Here is a 14371-nt window from a genome sequence, read left to right as displayed (position 1 = left end):
TTATTTGATCAGTGATCTTATCTGCAGTGATTCTGCATATTCCCATGTGTCAGCTATGCCGTTTTAGATTACTACTTCAACAACAAACTTTGTCTGGAATTTTGACTGGGGAAGCAGATGGGTCAAATTTGCTATGCTTGACCATTCCTCATGTTTTGCAGGCCTTTGTAAGCTGAGGCTACAGCGCTCTCTCTCTCTCTCTCTCTCTCTCTCTCTCTCTCTCTCTCTCTCTCTCTCTCTCTCTCTTTCTCACACACACACACACACACACACACACACACACACACACACACACACACACACACACACACACCCATTCGGCCACATGTTTTAAATGATATCTTGACAGAATGCAGCAAAGACACAGGAATGATAATACCTGCAAAAAGAGATAAAACTTTTGCACTGCATTAACATGTATGATGTTTCCTGGAAGGTGGTAGAATGTACCAAGGCATAATGAGCCATGCAGCAGTGCATTTGCAGTAGTGGCACATAAGCGCTGTTTCTAGTGCTTTTGTAAACAGGCTTAGTGCTGTGATTTACATTTCCCCTGGGTCTTGTTAGAAATGAGAGCGGTGGTCATACAGTGAAATTAACAGATGTCCATATGTGTATAGGTGTCCCCGGGTCAATCAACTTTCATTATGATTATCATTGTAATTATTGACATTGTATCTTATAATCTGTTTTCCTGTCTTTTTCCATCCCCTTATATTTTTTTAGCCATACATCGTCACCTCTTTCCTCAGTATAATGTTTGTATAAAGTGCAAGTAATCCATTATTTAAGGTCCATCAGTAATGATTTATATATTGATTAGTTAGTTTGTGAATGAAGACAGATTTTATTAAAGATTTAGTACAGAGCTGGAAACAGAGCTGCATCAGTGAAAACATTTATTGACATATGGCTCTAGATGGTTTCCAGGGAACATGGTAAATTGATATAATGATTTAAAGATTTACATTTTGCAAATATTTTTAAGATTTTCCACTTCATGGGGTCAATTCAAAATATGGCTGTCTGTTGTCATGGAAGTCCATTTGTAAACTTTTGTAAGCTGAACTACATTAACATTTTATTTATGGCATTTGGCAGTAGCGATTTGCAGAAGTACTACTAGGGTTCCAAGCCAATAATCCCACCTTAAACAAATATACTGTCCATGTACACACACACACACACACACACACACACACACACACACACACACACACACACACCTAACAATCTTTATGGGGACCTACCACAGACATATAATTTTGAATGGCCATAATTAATTAACCTCTACATAGATTTTTAGGTTTTAAAAAAAAGTATTTTAAAAAAAAGCTGTTTTCTCATTAACACCAGCCAAATGTCCCTGCAGGCTGCTAGATATTTCTATTCTTGTCATCTACACACATACACATAGACAACATCATCTATCCTTTCTTATTCAGCAGGGCCCACAGCTGTAATATTTATGTGTATTAATTATTCAGTAGATTCTGTTGCTGGTGATGTTTTTTATGTATGCATGTGTTTTTGTAATGCCAGTAGTCACAGTGGCCTTTTACCCAGTGGTTCCTCCCCTCATGTACATATTCTCTTCCCCGTTCTTTTTGCAAATAACTACTTTTTGTTACCAAGTTTGTCCATGTGTAATCATTAGCCCTGTGTAGATTTTACAGACAGGATACAACCCCGCCCCCGCCACCATCCCCCTGGGGTAACAAACATGATAGGTGTTTTTTTTTATCTAGTTTCGATGATGAGGTCATTGGCTAATGGGGCAGGTGGTGACTGAGTTGTGTTTGCTCGTCCTCTCTGTGCAACCGAAACCATGACAATGCCCTTGTTTATGTTCACATGCATGTGTGTGTGTGTGTGTGTACGTGTGTGTATGTCAGTCAGAGGTGCTTGCAATCATTCGGTGTATAGTTGTTATGCACTGTTGACCTCCCATTGCTTCATTTTGGGCCTGAAACCGGCAGGTTTCTCCTTTGACCAAGGTCACATACAGTATGGAGAAAAGTTGGACCTTTGAAGAACACAGAAAGCTCTGCTTCCCTTAACTCTTTTTCTTCCCCTACAAGTGCAGCATTCATGATATAAACTCTACAGCATTGACTATATCAAAATATTTAGTTTGGTTAGCAAGAAAAATATAATCACCCTTTTTACCCTTTTTCAGAATGCTTTTTAGTCTTTGCTGCATTTTTAGTTTTTGCTGCATGGGCTTAGGTCAGGGGTTACCAAACCTTTTGGACAAATGACCCAAAATGGAATTTATGAATGTCCCAACCTAAGCCATAACACAAATTTTAGTCACAGTTCTACACACCCCTCAGTCCACTGCATTTACACTTACATTTATGGTTTTATGCAGCAGATGATTATATTCAGAGTGGCTTATAATCATCTCATTTTTTACAACTGAGCAGTTGAAGGTTAAGGGCCTTGCTCGAGGGCCCAACAGTGGCATCTTGGTGGTGCTGGGATTCACAACATTTTGATTAGTACTCCAATGTTTTAACCACAACCCTCTCAAAGTCAGCTCACATAGTTAATTAAAGTTAAATGTAGGCTTTGACTGGGTTATTCCAGTCATTAATTCATTAACTTATCACCCAATATCACCCTATTGAGGATGGGTTCCCCTTTTGAGTCTGGTTCCTTTCAAGGTTGAGGTTTTCTTCCTCATAATATCTAAGGGAGTTTTTCCTTGCCACAGTCACCATGGCTGCTCATCAGGGATAAATACACATCGTTCACCTTAACTGTTGATTTCTGTAAAGCTGCTTTGAGACAATGTCTGTTGTGAAAAGCGCTATACAAATTAACTTGACTTGACTTAGTTCTTGAACTTGATTGGGTCATCATGATGATGAAGGCCTACAGGTTCTGTGCCAAAGTAGGTTGATATTTGGAGCTATACATGATTTCATTTATCTTTACTAGAACCTTATTTTCAGCTGAAAGGAAGCAGCCCCATAGCATGATGCTGACACCACCATGCTTCACTGTGGGTGTGGTGTTATTTGGTGACACAGTGCCTTTTTTGAGTAAAATATGTTTTTTTTCTTTTTCTTTTTTTTTTTTTATGAGAAAGTACCCCTAGTCCAACGCTCAAATATTTGAAGAATAAAGAGATTGACATTTTCTTGCAGCTGTGATAAAGTTTCTTCTTGTTATTTTGTACCCTTTTACTGATCAGTGCCTTTCTTTTTTTGACCACATTTTCAGCAGTTGACTATCAAGATTTCATCTTTTCAGATAAAAAATTATTTAATCACAATCACTGATAATGATGCATGACAACTACTATTATTCATGAGTTTAAAAGGTCATTCAGAAGTTGATTGGTTAATTTTCATCTCAGCCACATGGCATGATATATTTTTGTTTCCTAAAACACGTTTGTTCATTTAAATTTTGTCGGTTGCTCTTTGAGTTTAAGGTGGAAAAAAAGCTCTGATATAGTAGCTTCATTTTGTTTTTCTTTAACACTAGTTTTAAAAGGGGTATAAAGAGTTTTATAGCCATTGTATGTACTGAAAGTGTGTAATAAGCAAAAGAGCAATCTTGTAACATTCATGTCTCAACTAAGCAGATGGCAGGTAGTCTGGAAAGATGTTGGTAAATAAGGAGTGGAGGGCAGAGGAGAAAAGCCATGATGCAGGCCATCTGTTGCATCTCCTTTGACTAAATGTAAATATTTGTGGAGGGGGAAGCAGTACATGCAGGTTTGCCTGTAAACCATAAACCGGAAGGTTATGTGCAACAGGGCTATCATTTAAAAGAGAATTTTATTATTTAAAAGATAACACTACTATGAATGCATTAAACATTCTTCCACTGAAACATTTTTGATGTGCTAACTTGTTGGTTCTTAGTGATTATCTGCCATGTCGATGTCAAAGGAGGCTACTGATAATGCATTATATTACATGTATTACTTTTGGTAGATGCCCTTGACTTATATTTACCTAATTTTTACAACTTAGCAGTGAAGGGTTAAGGGCCTTGCTCAGGGGCCCAGCAGTGACAGCTTGGTGGTGGTGGGATTTGAACCTCCGATCAGAAGTCCAAAACCTTAACCACTGAGCTAAAGCTTCCCTAAAATTTAATGCAATTAAAATGACTTAATATGTGAAAACATTACATGATCTTAAACATAAGTGGTAACAGCCTGTTTTTTGTCATTCAGAGTATTCCACTATTTTTGGTGATGTTAAGTGCCATCTAAAACGTAACTGACAAAGAAAAGTGAAGCTATACAAAACAGCTGCAGTGACTACCAGCAGAGACATGCTGAAGATGACGACATGATGGCATTTACAGTGGTATTAGCATGAAAGTTGAATCTTTGGAAGGTGATATGCTTGAAGAGTGTGCTCAGAAGACAGACTAAAAAATTATACTACATTGCTCTCTTTAGATAGATATGAAGCAATTGCAAAAATCAGACCGTCATCACCACAAGCATTATGGGTAATGTAGAGGACAAAATAAACCTGGGATCCGATTAAAATAAAGGTTATTTAAAAAAAAAAAAAAAAAAACAGACATGCAAATTGAGTTTTTTCATTAATTCCAGCACACTATTGTTAAGTTTCAAAAAGGCATGTGGAGACCTGCATGTCTCTTTCATAGAAGCAGGAGTTGTCCTTATTGTTTTCTTTATTGACTGTGTCAGTGACTGCTTTCAGTGTCTTGGTTGCACTGGAAAAAAAAAAGAATTGTGAATTTGAAACAATGGTGTGACTTGATAATTTGCTTCAAACAATCTGCTTTTTGACATGTAATGGATAAAGTGAATGGCGTTGTATCAGATCTCTCTCGAACATGCACATATTTTTATTCCTAGAAAAGAGCTTTTCTTTCCCTTCGCTCAAAGACTACTTTCAAGTATAACAAACAAGTCATTTTGTGGTCCTTTAATGAGATGGGCAGTCAGAAGTCATTTTTATTGTGGTTCAGAAACACAGTCCTGAGGTTCTGTTCTGCTTGCATTGCAGCTTCTGGAGACTGGTGGCTCTGTCTGGAGTGTGAGTGTGACAGAGACTTTGACTTAGCATATGTACATAGTTATGGAATAAGGCTTGTTTCACCTCGAAATTCTTACAGCCGGGCGGAATTAATTTTATGGAGGTTAAAGATTTTCCAGATTGAGCCAACTCCCTTATTATGGCCTCATTTTCTATGCACACGTGTTATATTTGAAATTTTGATTTGAGTTGCTGGTGCAGACATGGGGGGAAAATATTACAATATTTGTGTTTTGATGACAGTAGTGAAAAAAAAAACTTTTAATGTGTGCTTGCAAATACATAAAAAAAAAAAACCAACATTTATGCCATTTGTCAGACTCCCTTGTTCAGAGCAGCTTAAAATGGAATCTCATTAAGCATGGGCCAGAATGCAAGGTTAGGGATGTTACAACATCACTGGTGCACTGAGGGTTAAGGGCCTTGCTCAAGGGCCCCAAGAGTGGGAGCTTGGCAATACCAGGGCTTAAACCACTGACCTTCTGAATAGCAACCCACGGCCTTAGCCATTGAGCTTTCACCTCCCCTTAAAAAGCAAGAAACTGCAAAAGGAAAATGAAATCAAGTACAATTATCCTTTTAAGTAGCAGTTAATGATAAATAAAACTAACATTTATGAAACTGTCTGTTCTTTGTCTCTTGCTCTTCCCCAGTAGTACTTTTTTTATGATGAAATTGAAACTTGTTGGTGATTGTATCTTTTAAATATATGTAAAGTCTTAAAGAACTGTGCAGTTTAGTCTTGGCCAGTGCCACTTGGCTCTCTAGTGGAATTTGATTTTAGACTAAGCTAATCCAAGGGATCACATGATTGCTGTTGCCCTCCTTGGTCATGACTACATTACAGAGAAAAAAGAAAAGATAATCAGTAGTAAGTACTGGTAAGTGACTTAATATAGTTCTATATAATATGGGTAATGAATATTTCTTTATATGAAAATTTATGATTGCATTTTCAACTATGGTGATTTCAGTCTGGTGCTTTGCAGTTCTGCACTTAATTTAATATGAGAAGCCTGGAAATATTGAAAAAGACACTCTTGAGTAACTGCTTGTGAATGACCTTGGTAAGAATTCCTTTTTTTCTTGTCCACAGGTCAAAATAGCTGAACAAAGAAAGCAGTATTGTAAGAGCAATTCTCACAAAAATGAGCCTGAAATAAATGATTAAAAAATGAAAAAAAATCAGTTGTAGATAATGTTGCAGCCATTTTCTAGTCACTCATTAATTGTAGAAGATAGTGGATAATAGTGCATGGCAATTCTGTTTCCAAGGACTGTTGCTTTTGTGAAGAGACAGACTTGCCGTTGACAAAATATTTATAATGCTAGGCTTTATGACACATAAACCTGTTCCATTTGATGCAGTTTTGTGACACAGTCTAATATAAGAGCATTTGCAAGACCAAATGGACACATAGAGCAGCAAATGTTTGTAGAGTAGGTGAAGCAAATGGGACCATGACAGAACAGCCTTTTTAGGATTCTGTACAGCCTTTTAGTGATCAGAGAGAGGGTGTGGTGATAAAAATCTACTAAGGCCAGAGACTACTACTGATGCAACAAAGTGATTCATTTGCAGTTGCATTTACTAATCAGCATTTTTGTGAATTTGTAATGTGGTTTCCTAATAAGTGCTTCTGTGAAAAGGTTATCTTCTTAAGTTTTATATTTTTCCCCTCTTTTCCCTATCTTTACCACTTTCTTTCCCTTTCTGTTTCACACTGTATCTCCATTGTACACTGTAATTGCAGTCTCTTGCATTCTGTTTTGCAAGGGCCTCATCCAACCCTAAATGTGCCTCTGGAGGCCCGGGTTCTTCTTCACTTAGACGGGGGTCTGTAGATGTTGTAATTATACCTTCTCTGGAACCCTGTATGCCAGGGCTGCTGTTGATTTGCTGCATTGCGCATGGACTCTGAAGCAGGAAGGCAGTGTAGGAGTGAATCTGTTTGTTTTCCCATTTCTTTCATTTTCTTAGTGCCTCACTCTCATGGGAAATTACAAATTGACATTGGCTTCTTCTGCCACAGAGCTGGTTTTCTGATTTGAGTTAGGATATATAACTCCAATTCCATAAACGTTGGGAAGCTGTGTGAATCGTAAGTAAAAACAGGTTGCATTGATTTGCAAATCTTATAAACACTTATTTTATTTTCAACAAAACACAGAAAACATATCATCAAATGTATAAACTGAGGAAATGTACAATTTTAAGGAAAAAATATATAATTTGATGGCAGTAACACATCTCAGAAAAGTTGGGATGGGTTAAACAAAAGGTTGGAAAAGTAAAAGGGACTAAAAAGAAACAGCTGGAAGAATATTTCAGGGGCACTGCATTAAAGCAGTCTTTCTTTGCCATTCACAAATGCAGATTATTAAGTTTTATCATGCAATGTAGAAGCCATATGTGAACATGATCCAGAAACATTGTCATCTTCTCTGAGCCAAAGCTCATTTGAAATTGTCAAAGAGTCAAAGTGGAAAACTGTTCTGTAAAAACAAAATGAAATTAGAATTTATTTTTAAAACCATGTACACCACGTCCTCTAGACTAAAGAGGAGAGGGACAATTCATCTTGTGCTTAGTTCAGCCTGCAACTCTGATGGTATGAGGATGAATTATTGCCTACGGAATGGGAAGCTTTTACATTTTGAAAGATGCCTTTAATACTGGAAGGTGTATACAGCTTTTAGAGCAACAAGGGCTTTCATTCAATGTTTTTTTAGGGAAGGCCTTGTATATTTCAGCAAGACAATGCTAAATTGAATACTGCATCTATTACAACATCATGGGTTTATAGTAGAAAAAAGTATATATAAAAAATGTGAGTGCTGAACTGGCCTGCCTGTAGTCCAGCCCTTGCAATTGAAATTAATTGGTTGGATCATGAAACGAAATATGTGACTCAGGACTTTTGAGCAGGTAGAATCCTGTATCAGACACGAATGGGACAGCATTCCTCTTTCAAAACACCAGCAACTGCTCATCTTAATTCCCAGATATATACAGATTGTTTTTAAATGAAAAGCGGATGCTACACAGCGGTAAATATGGTCCTGTCTTAACTGTTTAGATGTATTGCAGCCATCAAATTCAAAATGCCCTGATTTTTCCTTAAAATGTTTCATTTCCTCACTTTTCAAACTCATCTGTTTTCTGTGTTCTGTTGTGAATAATTTTTGTTGTGAGATTTGCCAATGTATAATTATTTTTTATTTACAATATACTCAGTGTTTCACCTTTGGAATTAAGGTTATTATAAAGCATGTATTTCTATCAGATATCTCTTTGGTTGTAAGCCATATTGGGCAAAACCTGCTGGCTGTCCAGAGTTAGACAAGGACACAGGTGTTCCTCTGGGTGATTCTGGATCAACAGATTCTGCACTGTCAAACAGTATTAATCTGTTAGACTTTCCAATTCACTCACACATGACAGGAGTCCAGACTTAAACATATCAGATTTGCAGTTACGATACAGAAATGAGAAATGATGCACTACTTTTTGCATTACCAGAAAGGTCAACATACCCATAACTACTATCTAAACATATTGGCAAACCTGTATGCCATATCTTGATCTGGCTTTATGCCATTCAAACGCATAGCCTTCGAACTGCATTTATGAGCATTCATTTGAGGTGAGGATTTTGAAGCACAGTGTGGAATTTATAACAAATATCACATAAAATGAATTAGGTAGAACGTTCATTTAAAACACTTATCAACTGGGTGTCAGTTGATAAGGCTCTGTTAATCATTTTTTTAAAGAGATTTTGCTAGAGCTGGTTGCTTGTTTATTGTTCCATCAGTATCTACAGAAAACTTCAGGTTGTAATTGTAGTTTTTTAGAAAATTCGTTGATTATTTCGTAATTCTTTTGTAAATATTTTTATATAGCTCAGTTGCAACCAGTTTTAATTAATCCAGTTTTGCAAATGTCAAAACTCAATATAACCATGTTTATTTAACTATTCTTGTCAATTTGCAACCACCTCATTATCTAGAATAGATTTTTGTTTTTAAATATGCCAATTTGTGCACATTTAAATAGATGAAGCCTCATTTCCAAAAATAATTGGAGCTTTCCGGTTTCTGTTCAGTAAATCCTTTTAAGAACTAAATCGGCATAAGCTGTGATATCTGTTGGTTTTATAAAGTGACCTTATTCATCTGTGTCTTGCCTTTTCATATTGATTATCATTGAATTCCTGCAGTAAAGTGGCTGTGTGAAGAGAAATGTGGTCGGTCTGTTATATATTTTCTGCAAAATAAAAGAGACAGAAACTCAAGAGGAGAAGTGTGCACTGAAAGGATGCAAAAAAAAAAGGGAAATATAAATGTTTATTTTTCTCCCCTCATGGCCAGTATCACATACCACATTTTCCAGCATCAGTTTAGTAGGTCTCAGCCTTGTGCTGAATGTGCAAATATCCTTCATGGTATTTTCTCTTTTTATTAAAATAAATATTTGGTAATACAGGCACACACATTCCAGTGAAATGCATAGGGATATTGGTGCTGGATGAAAGGCAAGTTTCACCCTTGCTGGCCACATGAACTGCTTATCCCAAGAATTAATTTACAAACTCAGTTTTTGCAGATACCCAACTGAATAAAACTTTTCCCAGTGCTGGCCTTAACCCAGAGCTTACCATTTAACATGCTGCTAAAGGGGTAAACCAAAGGTTTCCTAAAGGCCTGTTCTTTTTTCTTTGATTTTTAACTATATAAAATGTTTGATGCAAAATCTAAAAAGTAAGGATTTGTAAGAATGGATTATCTCTGTATTTATTTATATTGTGGTAGTTACATTGTCTTCTATTTGTGTGAGAAAGAGGTGTTTGTGTGTGTGTGTGTGTGTGTGTGTGTGTGTGTGTGTGTGTGTGTGTGTGTGTGTGTGTGTCTGTTTGGCATGCATCTGCATCTGTGTTTTGGGATTCTGTGCAGGAAGCATTTGTACAACACCTGAAGGCATAGTCCAGGCAAGAAGTGATAAATCTCACCTGGGCCTCTTAGGATAACCCACGTCTCTTACACCAGGAGCCAAGAGCTCACAAATGTCCATTGCCCAGCCAAACCCCCCTCACCCCACCATCCCACTCCATGTTTGTATGTGTTTATGAGAGAGACAGTGAGAGAGCAAAAAAACACACACCAACGAGAATACTACAGTAACCCTGTATTCACACTTCGATTGTGTTGCTTGAAGTTTTTCTCTTGTGGGAATGAAGCGAGCACTACTGTTTTTGTTAGTGGGTGTGTAATGTCTGTCCAGCTTTAATCTGAAAGACTAAAATGAATTCTGATTTTTTAATACAGTAATAACAACGTGCAAAAATGGGTTGCTTACTAGTATGAACACTTAAAAATAATTGAAGAGGCTTCACATCTCAGGTAAGAGCAGAGGAAGAAATAGCAAAGACAATCTAAGATGGTTAGAAAGATGAGGGTATGAGGATGGATGGAATGAGGTGAAAATTGGGTTAAAAACAGTGAAACTGGGCAGTATGGAAATAGGCATACATATGGCACACTAAAAGGCATTGGGTAAAGATCAAAATGTTCTTTTGTAGGAAGCACAAGTATTATATCACTGCATAAATGCATTGATGCAAGTGTTGGATTGTCAACTAATATATCAATATAAACTTTAATGAATAAATCAGTATATATATATCACAAATTAAAAGAACACCATCCCAGATGTAAAACATGGGGTTGTCTCATCTTGCTGTGGGGTGTTTGGTGGAATATGTACTAGCATACTTCAGAAAAAAGATAGCATCAGGGGAAGGAGGATTATTTAGAAATGCTGAAACGACTCCTCAAGTCACCAGCCAGAAAGGTAAAACATGGTTGCACCTGGCTCTTCCAGCAGGGCAGTAATCCTAAGCATAACACTAAAAACAACAAAGTGTTTTTGTGTGGATTGAACTGAAGAAACATGTTCAAACAAGGAGGCCCACAAATATGACACCATTTCCAGAGTTCTGTCAGGAGGAATAAGCAAATACTCTGGAAAGAGTTATGAGAAGCTCACGGAAGCCTACACCAAATGTTTGTTTCAAGTTAAGCAATTAAAAGGCAGTGCCGCCAAGATAACAAACCTAGGTATATTTTTGGCCCATGAAAAATCTTGTATACCAAATAAAAGCTGTCTCTTTATTTATATTGATTAAATGGACACCCTGCATGGTACTGTAAAAATTATTATCTAGCCTTGGTGTGAAAAAAAAAATATATTTTTTGAAATCCTCTAAGATGTCTGGACATCTTATGTATAGTTTAATTTGAGACCTTGTGATATTTCAGTAATATCTAATAACAGCAGTGTTGAGAGGGGAGAACCAGCTTAAGGTTACGCTAGCAAAAGTAATTGAAAAACAAATGATTATGTAAATGAACTACTCAATTTGACTGACTTTATTCATCATTATGAGAGAAATTTTATTGTATACTAGAGATGATTTTGCATTGTCTGTTGGTGAAGCTAAGGGATAAATAAAGAATCCAAAAAAATAATGGCCATTAAAAGCATCTATTTCAAGTAAACACTGCATATGATTGTTTCTTATCAGATATGAACCAATGAACAGTGCAGCCGGAAAGTATTCCATATTTTGTTATATTACAGTCTTATTCCAGAATAGATTAAATTAATTATTTTCCTCATAATTCTACAAACAATACCCCATATTAACAATGTGAAAAAAGTTTGTTTGAAATATTTGCAAATGTATTAAAAATCACATGTACATAGGTTTTCACAGCCTTTGCCATGACACTCTAAATTGAGCTCAGGTGCATCCTGTTTCCACTGATCATCCTTGAGATGTTTCTACAACTTGGAGAACTTGTGGTAAATTCAGCTGATTGGACATGACTTTTCCCACAGTTAACAGTGCATGTCAGAGCACAAACCAAGCCATGAAGTCCAAGGAATTGTCTGTAGACCTCCAAGACAGGATTGTATTGAGGCACAGATCTGGGGAAGGGAATAGACAAATTTAAGCAATTAATAAGCACAGTGGCCGAAATCATCTTTAAATGGAAGAAGCTTGGAACCAGCAGAACTCTTCCTAGAGCGGGATACCTGGCCAAACTAAGTTATAATGGGGCCTTAGAAGGGCCTTAGTTTGGAAGGTGACCAAAAACCCAATCGGCACTCTCCAGCGTCTCTGTGGAGAGAGGAAAAACTTCCAGAAGAGCAACCATCTCTGCAGCACTCCATCAATCAGGCCTGTATGTTAGAGTGGCGAGATGAAAGCCACTCCTCAGTAAAAGACGTGACAGCCCGTCTGGAGTTTGCCAAAAGGCACCTGAAGGACTCTCAGACTATGAGAAATAAAGATTGAACTGTTTGGCCTGATTGCCAAGCATCATGTCTGGAGGAAACCAGGCACTGTTCATCACCTGGAGAATACCATCCCTACAGTAAAGCATGGTGGTGGCAGCACTGACGATTCCCGTCTAACCTGATGGAGCTTGAGAGGTTCTGCAAATGGGAGACACTGCCCAAAAATATGTGTGCCAAGCTTGTGGCATCACACTCAAAAAGACTTGAGGCTGTAATTGGTGCCAAAGGTGCTTGAACAAAGTATTGCGCAAAGGCTGTGAAATTTTTTTTTTATATTTCATTTTTATTTTTATTTTTAATAAATTTGCAAACAGATTTCAGACATAATACTTTCATGTTGTCATTATGGGGTATTTTTTGTAGAATTTTGTGGAAAAAAGTGAAGCGCTGTGAATACTTTCCAGACACACTACGAATGTTATGCTTTTTGTTTTATCTTAATTTTATAAACATTAATTTAAAATAGTGTAGTGTTTTTGAAACTCAAAACCTTGTGCATGTGTAAATCTGTATTACAGAGGTTGTATCCCTATCTAATGCCCTTTGTCCTTGGTATTCACTATGGATCTACTACCACATTGAGCATGAGAAAAGGGTTCCTGATGCTGAAATAATGAATTATTAATTGCAGGTTTTGGTTTTCTCAGATGCAAAACAATATTTTGCAGATATGCATGCATATATAATATAATATATACTGTATATACATATACATTAGAGAAAGTGGTCAAAGCACATGCTAGAAAATTCCCATTTAGTGCCAGTTCATTCCTACTTTAAATACTAACGTTATATGGTTTAAATAACAAATGTGTGGTTACACTTACTCTGGAGTGGACAAAGTTTGTTTAATAGGTAATCTAATGTTGCTACAGGAGAGCTAAAAAGTGGAGTAATTCAATTTGGTTCACTTCAGGAGGTTTTCTCAGAATTCCTATGTTAATTAATTTTTACAGGGGTGCTGGGTGGGCTACCTCCAAGCTTTCCTCATTAGGAAGACAATAAATGTGTAGTCTAAGTGGTCTTTCTTGTAAATACCTTAATAAAAATATTGATAGACTGTAGCCACCATTGAAACACACTCTCTTACCACCTACAGTAGCAACGGAAGTGTTTGGATGCAAAACATATGGAAAGAAGGAAGTATTTGCAGGTAACACATATGGGTTGTGTTGTAAATGCATTTTGGTGGTTAAAATAATACTGACAGTTACTGGGGTTTCATTTCAGTAATTTGAATATATAAGCTTCTTTTGTAGGTATTGGAGTGACAAGGCAGATTTCTTTGTTTTTTGCTGTACACTGAAGAGATTTGGATTTCAGTTCAAATGATGAATATGAGTTAATAGATCAGAAATTTACATCCCATTATATATGTGTTAAACAACGTAGAACATTGAAACCTTAGTGGTTTTATGTGAGCAAAAGCAAAAGTGTTATAGCAGATATTCTGGTTGCATGTCTACAATTTTCCTCTGGTGAGTGTCTTCTTTGTATTGTGATACCCTTGTCACTTCCCTGTGGCGATGTCTGTAAACATTCAATTCAAATACGTTCAATGCAGTTTTATTTATATTGCGCATTTAACATTGAACATAGTATCAAAGCAGCTTTACAGCAGTAAATAAATTATGAATATACATAAGTATATGTCATAAGTTGGTCTGTCATGAGCATGCCAGTGGTGACAGTGACAAGGAAAAACTCCCTGAGATGATATGAGAATGAAACTTCGAAAGGAACCAATTTCAAAAGCGATCACATTCTCATCTGGCTGACACAAAATGTCCATTTGTTACAATCACTTCATTGTTGGGTTATCAACTGTTCACTGATAGCCACTTGAGTTCAAAACTGTTTGTCAGTTGTAGCTCCAAGCCATTGTATTGCTTTTGTTTTTTTCACAGCTCCCACAGTGTTTCTGTCATCAACTATTGTTTCCATGGTCTGTTTGTTCAATGTTTGGTAG

The 14371-nt window shown here is 36.8% G+C and overlaps 1 protein-coding gene across 5 annotated transcripts in view; it reads left to right on the top strand.

Annotated features, from left to right (window-relative positions):
- nectin1b (nectin cell adhesion molecule 1b) overlaps positions 1 to 14371 on the top strand; it is a 138382-nt gene that overhangs the window by 40939 nt on the left and 83072 nt on the right. The window lies entirely within an intron of this gene.

The sequence above is a fragment of the Silurus meridionalis genome, chromosome 13 (genome assembly GCF_014805685.1).
Source record: "Silurus meridionalis isolate SWU-2019-XX chromosome 13, ASM1480568v1, whole genome shotgun sequence".
In the NCBI taxonomy this organism is placed as follows: domain Eukaryota; kingdom Metazoa; phylum Chordata; class Actinopteri; order Siluriformes; family Siluridae; genus Silurus; species Silurus meridionalis.
The sequence above is the reverse complement of the archived record's forward strand: the minus strand, read 5'-3'. Positions and strand labels throughout refer to the sequence as shown.